The sequence below is a fragment of the Myxine glutinosa genome, chromosome 12 (assembly GCF_964187855.1).
Source record: "Myxine glutinosa chromosome 12, kmMyxGlut1.1, whole genome shotgun sequence".
Taxonomy (NCBI): Eukaryota; Metazoa; Chordata; class Myxini; order Myxiniformes; family Myxinidae; genus Myxine; species Myxine glutinosa.
In genome coordinates, this window is record NC_136272.1 from 50,399,452 (window position 1) to 50,412,707 (window position 13,256).

Here is a 13,256-nt window from a genome sequence, read left to right on the forward strand (position 1 = left end):
TTTCCCCAGCAATTAATAATATCATAATTTCCTTTGTTGCCGGATGTCACATTTCATTAATTCAATAGTGCTTCCATTTGGCATAAGGAAAGAAACAAAAGCATATTACAATTTATAAACTTGTGTAACAATCTGAGAATCAAACGAATATTTTAAAATTGGAATAAACCATTACTGGAGTCAGATTTACTGTTTGCTCAAAATTTTCGCTTTGGCCACCGAACCGATCGTCACCGCAACCAGTCACCGCAACCATCTTTAGCATGGCATTTGCTTTTAATTTGCGGGTAAAGCGTACCTTGGACATTTTTCAAACCATTTTGTTAACCTGCATTAAATTGATGAAATTCCTATAAAATGTAATGAAACTTCCACTGACAAATTTTGATTTGGACTTGTGGAGAAATCTGCATATTGCATACTGCATGTGGAAGGTTGAGGATGTGGTTTATAGCTGGGTCGGAATGGAATGGAGGAGGTTGATTAAGTTGAGAAAAGGAAGCTGGGAGTAGAGGAATAGGGAATGGGAGAAAATGGGAGAAGATGAGAATGGAGGTTTGGAGGAGACGCGAAGAAAGGAGTAGGTTGAGAAAGGGAATGTGAAGGATGGAGGTTGAAGTATGTTATATGTGGCCTTCATTTTGCATATTCAATAGATGACTTTTGTAGACACCAAAAAACACCATCTAGGTTAAAAAAAAGTGTATTCCAAGTTCCACTGTCAAGTTGTTTTCACTATTTTGTTTCACTTGTTTAGCTCTTTGTATGAATGTTGGCTCCATGCTCAATGTCCTAGACTCAAGTTTTTATTGTAAGCAAAGGCTTTAGTTGGGCCATCGTCTTTGGCCCCACCGCATGAAGGTGGTGCCACCGTTTGGGAGTGGTTCTGTCGAGAATCACAAAAATGGAAACAAATGTGACCATATTTTATTGTCTGCACGTGTATTGGTAAGACTGGCAATAAGATTATTATACACCTAAAAGGGGTGGCAGGATAGCGTACAGGTATGCACACTCACCTCTGAACTGTCTAGCCTGGGAATTTGAATTTTTGAAAATTTAGCAAATTTTAAAATTTGAATTTGAATTTCACATCTCGGGCGAGACATCAATGTGTGTGTCGCCCCTCTGATGGATGTTAAACTGGTTGTCCTGGCAGAAGAAGAAGAAGAAGAAGAAGAAGACCCGATCACCTACTACCCTCAGCATTAGTCGGTAGATGTTATCGATCCCATGGTGTCCTTCACGAAAAGTAAGCGAGTTGGACCAGCACCCTCAAACAAATTACACAATCCTGACAGTACTGCCCACAGCAGGTGGTCTGGTCTTGGAGGTTCCTTGACCGCAGATGAAACTATAATTGTTGAACGAAGAACTCGTCTTGATGGTGAAGGCTAGTGTAGATGTATATCAGTGGACAGGTAAATGATGTATAAAATCAACAGAACATTGAAGGAGGAATATTAACCGCAGTGGGAAGCAAGAAGGTTTTTGTTCCGATGAAGGGCTAATGCCCAAAACGTCAGCTTCCACTTGCTTCCCAATGCGCTTAGCATACGCCAGTCAATGATCTGTTGATTTCATCCATTGTAATGTTTGTTATGTTAGAGTGTGGTTGCTATCTGGGCAGCAGCTTCTGCACTACATTTTGACCAGGTAGATCACATGTTTGATGTGAATGGCCTATTTCGGGCATGAAGGGCAACTAACTGACATCCAAGATAAAGAAATGGTTATGGAAATGAGTGGTGAAGGGAGCAAGAGTCCAGGACACCACAATGGATAAATAGTCTGAAGGATATTCTTGTCAACGATGAAGAACAATGAAAAAGTTGAATTTTGCAAGTCCTCTGATGAAACTCCAACTTGTTGATATTGTTGTTGTCACTCCATTCTTAATTTACACCAATGAAGCTGTTTGTGACGTTTGAGCAGATGGAAGGATTTTTAATCCATATCTGAAATGTAGAAATGGTATTGAAGTCGCGGTGATGTTTCACTCTGGATCTTGTAGGTAGGGCGCATTATTTGAAGTCTTGAACAACCACAAAATTAAATTTATGTTCAATGGGCAGCTGTCTGACCCATCAATCGACAGGCCAGGCGAGGGATTATCCGATTTCTCAATGGGGAGCATAGCTCTGTTTCAGCAGTACACATTCTTTAAAAGAGTCCAACACAAGCATGGTGCGAGAGGGACCAGCTGCCCAGGAGAACATCTGACGCGTACCATCCTCCAAAGTCCGAAGTCCACAAGGGATGTTGATGTGACAACGTCCTCAAGGGATGGGCCACTAACACCTTGGCGAGTTTGTTCAGAAGTCTAATATAATTTCATATATTCTCCACATTCTAAGGGTGGCCTTAATGGTTTATGAGATAAATGCGTTTCTTGACAAGGTCTCCAGGTGGCAGGATGACAGGGTTTTCAATTCACCTTGTGGTCATTTTACACCCAAGTACGAACAGCAGGTCACCTAACCTTGCAACGTATTATACCATACTAGTAAAAAGCCTGTCAAATATGACTGGTTGGAAGAGTTTATTCAATGGTGCAGCCTTGTGAGTGTGCCAAAGTCTGAAGCCTTGGCCTATTATCAGGTGTCAGGTGTGGAGCCACCTTTAGAGGCCATTTTTCCCCACAGAGCAGGGGTTGGCCTTTTTTGGGCACCTTGGTCCCCTTTTTGAAGCAATGTTTTACGGCCGGATGCCCTTCCTGCCGCCAACCCTGTTGGTTGCCTCTTGCGACACACAGGGAACTACCAGTGAACTGGTGCTCAATTTGCCGACCTAGGAAGGATGACAGGCTGAGTTAACCCCCCTGGCGTTAATTCAGCGATCGACCGGGATTCGAACCCAGGATCCTAGGACCCCAAGCCGGCACCCTAACCGCTAAGACAACACCAGGCTACCCTAGTGTCAGGTGTGCTTATATCTTTATTTATTAGACATATTACGGATGTAAATGAACACTCATTTTACTCTGTGTGTGTTGCTCATGAAGTGCAGCGAATTTCACCTCCCCGCACCATGTATTTATTGGTATTTTAAAAAACGCTTCTTTACACAGCCCTTGAGGCTCGTTTTGCAAGCCACCCTCTACAATTCCAATATAAGAGACACAATTACTCTTTTATGGAAAATGTTTTTCAAGTTTATTTTACCCTCAGAAATAGACAATAGTGAACACACATTTGTGTTAAAATATTGGCCTTTAAAACCTTCCCTTTTGAAAGGGGACAGACATCTGTACAAACACACAAACTGACATTTTGTTTCATGTAGTAGATACGCAAATCACACAAAAATCACCGGAACATTATAGAATTGTCCAAAGATTCTGGTAAATTGCCGGTGTATATAAACGAGGCCAGTAATTTACCGGTCCTCTCTCAGCATGCCGAAAAGTCAGTGTGGCACGCACCTGCTGTGCTAGGTCCATCATCTCCCCACAACCCGAACTCCCACCCGAACATCTCTCTCCAACAAACAATCTTTTTATACAGTGCTGTAAAAATCATCAGGCGGCCTTGTTTTATGGCGGAATTAATTTATCCGCCGGTAGCCTGGCCCATGTGCATTCAATGATCAAAAGGGGAAACTCAATAAAGTAGTAAAAGGTCGCACAAATGAGCGATTCGATGCAGATTTCCTTTTCATTGTCGGGTACTGCTCTGGTGTCTTTTGGTCGAGGGAGGGGGTGGCCGGGAGCATTTTTTTCTTCTCATTTCAGCATTTCTTCCGCACAGCAATGGCTAATCTTCTTTTTTTACGCTAAAGCCTAGCTGTCAGGCCTCCATGCTACTTTGATGCCTCGTTAACAGCAGATAATTAGTACTTCTGTATCCCAGGCTTCTAACCTCAGTCTTGAAGTGCGAGTGATAGCATCGGACTAATGGCATTGCGAGGGGACGCACAAAGAGACGCGTTCTGTTTTCCTTGTCTCATTTATCTGTCAAGAGTCGCCATTTTTTTTTTAACAAGCGCTAAGGAACTCTTGTGACTGCAGGTGATTCTAGAATTAGCGATAGATGTTTGTACAGTTTATTTCATCGTGACATTTTACTTGCTAAAGAAATTGGTGCACCTTTCTTTCCCTAAACGTTTAATGATCGCAAAGGATACTTTTAATCACTCAAGATGTTCTTCCTTTTGCACCAGACGATGGGAGGCAAAGGTGTAAATCATTAATGAACAGCATCACAAGCTTGAAATGTTCATGGGATTTTTTTTCTGCCCTCCTCGCCCTCCTCCCCCCTGCCCAACCAATGAGTTTTGGTGTATCTCAAGAAGTATTATATAGGATTGCGTGTGATGTCATTTGGTTTCTTCCTTTTTACCCCTCACGGCAAAGTGAAAAGCAGGGCTAAGCAATTCGTTCACCTTGTCTGTCTGTCTGTCTGTCTGTCTGTCTACAAACGTCAGTTTGTGATCGATGAACAACTTAATTTAAATTGAATGTTATATTTTGAAAACGAATCGGAACAGAAATCGGAAAACGAACCTGTTGTTTCGCAGTACTTTGGCTCTGAATTTGTCCCGATCGTGCATGCGCAGAGAGCAGTGAGATCATTTTTTAAACTCTGTCTGTCTGTCTGTCTGTCTGTCTGGCAGTCAAACAAAATTGAAAATCATTCCAAACAGGAAACATACTTTTTTAAGGCTGTCATAAAGGACACAAACAACAGGCACGGATAACGTGTTAAATTAGGTGGTGTAACAGACGCTGCACCAACAGCGGTTAACATCCGAAGAAAACGTTCTACCACCTTTAACTTATTTTATTTATTTCTATTGAATTATATATTTGAACACGGTAGAACACAAATCGCCTTATTGGCATTTTCAAAACCTTTCGTTTAGCAGTACTTGACCAAAATATTACGAATTTTACATCATCTCGACCAATCAGATTTGCTGCTCGCAGATCCCAGCCGTGTCGTTTACCTCAAGACTTCACAGGGTAAGGTGTTCTATGAACTCTGTAGTTTATTTATTTTTTGTGTTGGTAGCTCGAGACCGAGCTTTGTGCAAATATGGCGGTGTTGCCAATAATGGATCTCTTATGAGCCGCATGGGCAACCAGCTAGTTTTTCATTCTTTATCATTCTCGGAAATGTTTTTGGTAATGATGTATGACCCTGGCCAAAGTTTAAAAATTTGAGGTTTTATATCGAGTGCACGTGGCTCATTTTTAGGGGATGTCTGAATGCTTTGTCGGTGGAGAGTGAATTTTGAGAACAAGTCATGGAATTGATTTTTTTTTTTTTAAATAACAGACGGTGGGATGGTTGGGAAAAGAAGGAACGAAGGTGGATGATGTCTGGGGAGGAAAATGAAGAAATAATATTAATCTAAGTTTGAAGGAGATTAATTCATTCGTCGGCATCACTTGGCTGCGGGGTTTGTATTCTCTCTTGAGGTGCGTTTTGCCCCTGATAAAGTGGCTTCTCGAGATTGAGGCAGGAGTTTAATATTTGGCCAGAATACTGGCGCACAATGGCCTACTCTTTTCCTAAAGAACCGTTGGATGGGCACCATACTGCATTATCTCCAAAACACCAGGATTACTGTTCAATGGAGAAATTGAATGCAAACAAGAAAGCTCAAAGGCCAGGATGCCATCCTTTCAGCCTTGAAGGAGGTAGAGAGTGGGGGAGAAAAACAGAATGGGGGTAACATGGGGGGGGAAGGGGAGGGTAGCTGATTATTCAGACCGTGGCATGTTTATTCAGAGTTTTAGTACAAAGTTTGTTGTCTTTTTGCACTGGTCGAAATAACTTCATATGTACCCAATTGTCATCACTCATCTCATTTAGCAGGTATTTCTGCACTCGTCACTACCTCTTGCTTTCTTGACTAGGCCATATCAGTTGAATAACCTTCGGTTTCAAAACTTTTAAACGTCTCAAGTTCGTGGCTAAGGCAAATGAAAAACAGATGTGTGAACGGTGAGTAGGAGTTTATAAGAGGGTGCACAAATAGACTTGTAGAAAACGAATTAGAAACTTTGGAGTTTAACTGAAAATGTTTAAACTACCGGTACTGCTCCCCTTTTATGGTCTAACTTTGTTACATCGAAATAGGTGGTATTGGGTGGACGCGTGGTTCAAGTTGGTAAATCAAATAATAATGTACAAGGTGGTACGACTTTTCCAGTTTCCAGAATGCAGAAGCATTCTTTTCTTCACGGGTCTGACATGATGGTGTGGAGGGAGCTGTCTAGCCTGGGTTCGATTATCGACCCGACTATGAACTGTCTGCTTGGTGCATCAAGGGCAGGGTGTTGCATCGCTAAGTCTGCCATCCCTTGGATTTAATGTCAAAAGTGGGTGTCTCGTCTGCTTGCGGTTTATGGACGTTAAAGCCCCCCATATAGTATCTTTTGCGGAGAGAACTCTTAACATATTACAAATTCCTGTCCAAATTAGCTCCAGTCGAACAGTAAGCCTGAACATTCATTCCATGAAAGACTGTGGGGTCAGACTTCCCCATCAGCTGACCCCACCTCTTCTTCTTTACGGTGCAGCATTGCCCTCGGTTGGCATCATTGGCTGGGGGTGCAGCTGTGCCACCTGTGGCAGTGCCCCTTGTATGTGGGAGCAGGAATGTTACTCTGACAATAGAGAATGAATTTTACGCACATAATATAATCTTGGATATATTGAGTGTTTGAAGGTTTGTTTGTGCATCTGCCTGTTTGTGCGTTTGCACGTTATTCCTTTCCGGCCGAACCGTAACACTTACAGGCCCCAAGTATTGGTTGTACGTACTTCAGTGTCTGGGAAAAGGTTGTAAGATACAGCTACCACACGTTGGCCTTGACGTCTGTTTTGAGACCACCAAAGGCTGGTAGAAAGTGCATATTGGGATGTGGGTCAAGCAGTGATGCCACCGGCCTGCAGGTAAAAGGTAACAACCATGAGGCCAATAACTCCATAACTTTTCAACATTCAACATGTCCCGAAACCAACGCTGGGAAAAAGTTCACCCAGCTGGGCTGTTCCAGGTAGCCCCTGCGAGTATTAAATATATCTCCATCTGAATCATTATCTATCTATAATTCCAGTAATCTCTGTGTGTATGTTTGTTTGTTTGTTTGTTTGTTTGTACTAGGGCATGCCCGTACTATATCTATATCTAAAATTATATCCCCCCCTCTATTTACATGAAATGGTTTGGTTCATGAAATGTTTTGGTCCATTCGCAACGCCAAAGCGAACGGCGAACGCTTTACATGAAATGGTTTGGGTCATGAAATGTTTTGGTCCATTCGCAACGCCAAAGCGAACGGCGAACGGCTTGCGAGTACAGTGACAATCCCCCCCCCCCCCCTCTATTTACATGAAACATGACATGAAATTTGTCCGTTTAATTAGTTTTAAAACATAGTTTAACGCCAACATATGGCATGCACGTACCCGTACTATCCGTAATGGCGCACGCTCTCACAGGAGCTCCGGAAGGTCGTATATCGCAGTTACGATGAATCGCAAATTAGTTTTTATTAGTTTTATTATTAGTTTTAAAACATAGTTTAACGCCAACATAGCGCCAACATAGTTTGCAAACGTGAAATAAATGAATACGCTCTCAAATGTGCCATCCGAGGCAGAGTGTGTTCGCCACGTTCGGCACACGCGATAGCTCGCTGCTCTCTGATTGGTTGAATCGTTTTTTGGACATAGCTCGGTAAGTAATTGTCCGATTAATATGAAACCTTGAAAAGGCACATCCTCGGGTCCCCAGCAATATACCTGGCAAGTTTAAAGTATATCGGACCCGTGGTTGTCGAGAAACAGCGGTCACAGACAAACAAACAAACACACAGAGATTACTGGAATTATAGATAGATGTCTGTGACCGCTGTTTCTCGACAACTACCGGTCCGATATACTTGAAACTTGCCAGGTATATTGCTGGGGACCCGAGGATGTGCCTTTTCAAGGTTTTAAATTAATCGCAGAAGTAGTTACCGAGCTATGTCCAAAAAACGATTCAACCAATCAGAGAGCAGCGAGCTATCACGTGTGCCGAACGTGGCGAACACACTCTGCCTCGGATGGCACATCTGAGAGCGTATTCATTTATTTCCCGTCGGCAAACTATGTTGGCGCTATGTTGGCGTTAAACTATGTTTTAAAACTAATAAAAACTAATTTGCGATTCATCGTAACTGCGATATACGACCTTCCGGAGCTCCCGTGAGAGCGTGCGCCATTACGGATAGTAATTCAATTAAAAACATAAAAACATTGTCCCAATTCAGTCAGAGCGAAGGGCGTTGTTTTAAGCGAAGAGCGTTTTATTTTTCCCCTTAAATTCAGTCGCCGGACGGTGAAAGCTTTTTTTGGGGGGCAGCTACTGGCAGCCACGTACGGCCAATCACAGGACACGTTGTTGTGTCGACGTGCCGTGTTGTTTTCCCTCGCGGTTTGGAATGTTTTTCCTTTTCATTTTTTTTCTCTTCTCTTTCTACTTGATGATGGTAGCAGTTCTGTACTCGCAAGCCGTTCGCCGTTCGCTTTGGCGTTGCGAATGGACCAAAACATTTCATGAACCAAACCATTTCATGTAAAGCGTTCGCCGTTCGCTTTGGCGTTGCGAATGGACCAAAACATTTCATGAACCAAACCATTTCATGTAAATAGAGGGGGGGGATATAATTTTAGATATATATATAGTACGGGCATGCCCTAGTTCTTTGCAATGCTTACAATGGCTGGCTTACAGTTGGTTTGTAAACCAGATTGTAAAGCAAAAATTGGTTGACTTTGCTTTGTATCTTTAATACGGTTTTTATTTTATTTTACTTGAACACACCGGATCCTCTGTCCAAAGACACTTATATTATGGGGCGATTGATATAGATATATCTATATATATACATATATACAGACCCTGCATTTAATATGGAATATTTTTTTTGTGGGGGTGAACTTACTTTTCAAGATGACTTAGAACCAAAAGTTAATTGGAATTATGTTGAAATTATTCTAGATTTTGTTAATTTGACCTTTAAAAGAAACAAAAACCACATTTGACATTTAGAAGCAAATAAATTGATCCTTGAAAGTGATGTAAACTGATATCGAACTCAATTCATGGACAGTACTGTGTTAAACTTCTGTGCGTTTTCCAGAAGTATCTCTTTATTTTGCATATTAGCCCAAATTTTTTTTTGACAAAAACAAAGGTTAAATTACGACTGGGATTACGGACAGTAAAATTACAGTTCAGTACTTCGTGTAACCCCCATGAGCATTCAGGAGAGCACGTAAACGTTCAGGCATGCTGTTCATGAGATTTGCCAAGGTTTGGACAGGAATCGCTTGCCATGCAGTTACAATAGCCTGCTGCAATTCATGCACAGAGGCAGGCTGCTGGTCCAAGTTGTCGATTTGACGCATTAATTCTGCCCACAAGTTCTCTATCGGATTCATATCCGGGGACATGGCAGGCCACTCCATATGCTCGACACCACAGTCAGCAAGAAAGTGTTGGATCATGCGAGCACGATGAGGCCGTGCATTGTCATCTTGGAAGACAAAGTTTCCTCGAAAGGCTGCACGAACAAATGGAAGCAATGTTTCTTCCATAATGGGCCTCTGCTTGAACTGGTTCAGGTTTCCATTCAGAACAACCAGGTCAGTTTTTCCCCCTGCATGAAAAGCAGCCCAAACGGTCACCCCACCACCTCCAGCTTGGACTCTTAGCACTATACAATCTTTGTTGTAGGCTTCATGCACTTGTCTGCGCACTCGGACGCGGCCATATTGACGATAGACCAGAAATCTAGACTTGTCACTGAAGATCACGTGATTCCAGTGTCCTGGCTGCCATTGACGGTGCTCTCTGGCCCACTGGAATCGGCGCTGGCGGTGTTGTCTGGTCAGACGTGGCTTTCTCAAGGGACGCCTGGCACGATAGCCTGCTTGAACCAGTCGTTGGTTGACTAGCCTTCTGGATACAGGCGCATTTGTCAGTTGCTGCCACTCAGCCCTAAGCCGATTAGCTGACTTTGTACGGCCATTGCGGACTAACCGGTGCAGCTGGCGATTATCCCTCCTTGTGGTTCTGCGGGGACGTCCTGACCTCGGTATTGGAGTAGGGACACCCCTCTAAGCATTTCGTTTCAGAATCATTGACACCTGACCTTGAGTGATGCCATACTGCCGAGCAATACCACGCTGTTTCATGCCGGAATTTCGTAAAGCCACCACTAAATGACAAACAGCATTGTTGAGTTGACGGACCATCTCCAGGGGAAGCGTCAATAACTTTTGTAGATGTGCAGCAGTTGTTTTCCACTAATACAGAACGCAACAACCCTTATATACCCGATTGTGAAGCCAATCGTCAAATGTACCTGTCCGTACATTTTGTCACGCCACCTGTGATATAATCCTGTTATTGACTTCTTGCTGCGACAGACAATCAGTGACATGGTTCTTTTAACAAAGAAATCACCGAAGCGTAAAAGAAACTCACCAGATTGATATACCGAGTTCATAAAGTAAACCCAAGTCAAGAAAAAAAAATATTCCATATTAAATGCCGTCTGTACATACATATATACATATTATTGTAGATACAATAATATGTATAATTGTATATAAAAAAATACATATATACATATTATTGCATTATTGTATATATATATTGTATATATTATTGTATTGTATATACACGACATGGTCAAAAGTATGTGGACACGCGAATATCACACCCATATGTGCTCGTCGAACATCTCATTCAAAAATCATGTGCATTAATATGGAGTTGGTCCCCCTTTTGCTGCTATAACAGCCTCCACTCTTCTGGGAAGGCTTTCCACTAGATGTTGGAACATTGCTGCGGGGATTTGCTTCCATTCAGCCACAAGAGCATTAGTGAGGTCGGGCACTGATGTTGGGCGATTTGGCCTGGCTCGCAGTCGGCATTCCAATTCATCCCAAAGGTGTTCGATTGGGTTGAGGTCAGGGCTCTGTGCAGGCCAGTCAAGTTCTTCCACACCGATCTCGACAAACCATTTCTGTATGGACTTCGCTTTGTGCACGGGGCATTGTCATGCTGAAACAGGAAAGGGCCTTCCCCAAACTGTTGCCACAAAGTTGGAAGCACACAATCGCCTAGAATGTCATTGTATGCTGTGGTGTTAAGATTTCCCTTCACTGGAACTAAGTGGCCGAGCCCGAATCATGAAAAACAGCCCCTTACCACTATTCCTCCTCCACCAAACTTTAGAGTTGGCACTATGCATTCGGGCAGGTAGCTTCTCCTGGCAATCGCCAAACCCAGGCCTGGGGATTTCAGATCTCATCGGTAACCGTTTTTTGGTTCCGTGATTTAAGTTTATGGGAACCGAATGGGAACAAAATTCCGGTTCCGTGCCCAAACTTAATGGGAAACGATTTTTTTTCCTTTAGAATTTGTAAAGCAAAACATTTGTAAGATAAAATTAAAATTGTGGTCTCCAATAATAAATCCTGTCATTTACGTGTATGCAATGTAATTAACGCCTGTTCATTATTGAGGTTGATGTTTATTATCAGAGAAGAGCAAATTCTGTCAATTTGATGGGCTTATCCTTTAAAAAAATTAATAAACCAATTTTATTAAATTTTAGGTCATGTTTAAAATGTCAATGATATTGTATTTATTTATTATTTATGGACTATTGTTGTTGTAAACTGTTGTCAATCTTTATGTTTTCCACTTTGCATTGTTTTCCACATTGTTTTCCACATTTATGTTTCACTTTGCAATATTGAAATTATTTGCATTTCGCAAAATAATATAGGCCTACCCAGTACTGATGTAGGCCTAAGTACAGCAATACCCCGTTTTACGCCATTTCGACCGACGTCAAATCTGACTTTACTTTACGCCACTCTTCTAGAGTAAATTTCAGTTCAGCGAACGTCATTATGTGCGACTTTACGTCACTCCAACATCATAATAGGACATGAAAAAAATTAATTTTTCCTTAAAAATATATTTAAAATAAATAAAATATTAAAATTAATAAATTAACAATAAAAGAAGCTTAAAAACAATTTAAAATACAATAAAAAGCACAATAAAAATGTTTTAAAATGTACGTACAGTATACAGTACGTACGCGTATCTGCTGGTTCTCATTCAAAACAAAGGTGACGCCATATGCATTTTGTCCTGTGCTGCGGTCGCTTGCTTGCTTTGCCTTTCGCTGGTATTTTTGTGATTATTCCTTTACTGTGCAAAACAACCAACGTAACGTGGCAACGGCGAAACATGACGACAATGCCGGCTCGGATGACCGTCCGTGGCAGACGTCACGTCACGTCACCGTGCAGAGTGTGCAGTGTCCGCGACGAGGTCAGGCCCCAGGGCCCATGGCCCATGTGAAACAAAAGACCGTGTCATGCCTCGAGCCGGGGTGCCTCGTCAGGCACCTCGCCGGCATCCGGCGTCGACGAACCGATCGACGTGTGCAGGTGCACATGTGCATGGATTTGCAAATGCCTGCCTGTACGTCGTCGTTTCTGCGTATATCGCATCGTCCAAAAAAAAAGAAGCACGCAACGTCGGCCGCTCGAGGAAAGACGGGGCACGCCTACGACTCGGACGCGAGCGTCGATCCCCGGGGCGGCCGGGTTCATGGAACCCTGAGCTTGTTCATTCGTCACAAACGACATGACACGACCACTGGTGAAACTGCTCGGACACGTTGGGTAAAGCACGCCGTGGTGAAGCGGGCTGCGGAGCCAATCGGCACACAAGCCAGCTCACGGTCGACACGTCCGTGCCGGTCACCCTATTCAAGGAGAATACCCCACCGATAGAAAACAATGGAGGGACTCCCGACACGGGGAGCGCCAAAGATTCAGGGCGAAGCCGCAGCCTCCTCCAGTTATTTACTCCAGTTTTACGGTGTTTGTCTTCATTTTAAGGCATTTTTAAGACATTACGCTCGGTTTACGTCAAAAACCGAGTTACGTCACGGCTTATGGAACCAATTAATGACGTAGGCCGGGGTATTGCTGTATTTGTTAAATAAATTCTGGATTGGAACAAATGTACTGCAGTAGGTTCGTTTGTCAGTGTCTCCCTTTACCTTGTGAACATCGGTCACGTCTTTCATGTAGTTTACAATCGCCGTCAGTTGTGTACCGCTTATGCCCCGGCGCAATGCCTCCTTTGGTATGTCTGTGTAATGAGTAGCACATACTTTGCAGTGAAGCAATGTGACCAAGCCTTCCCCATCGCAATCC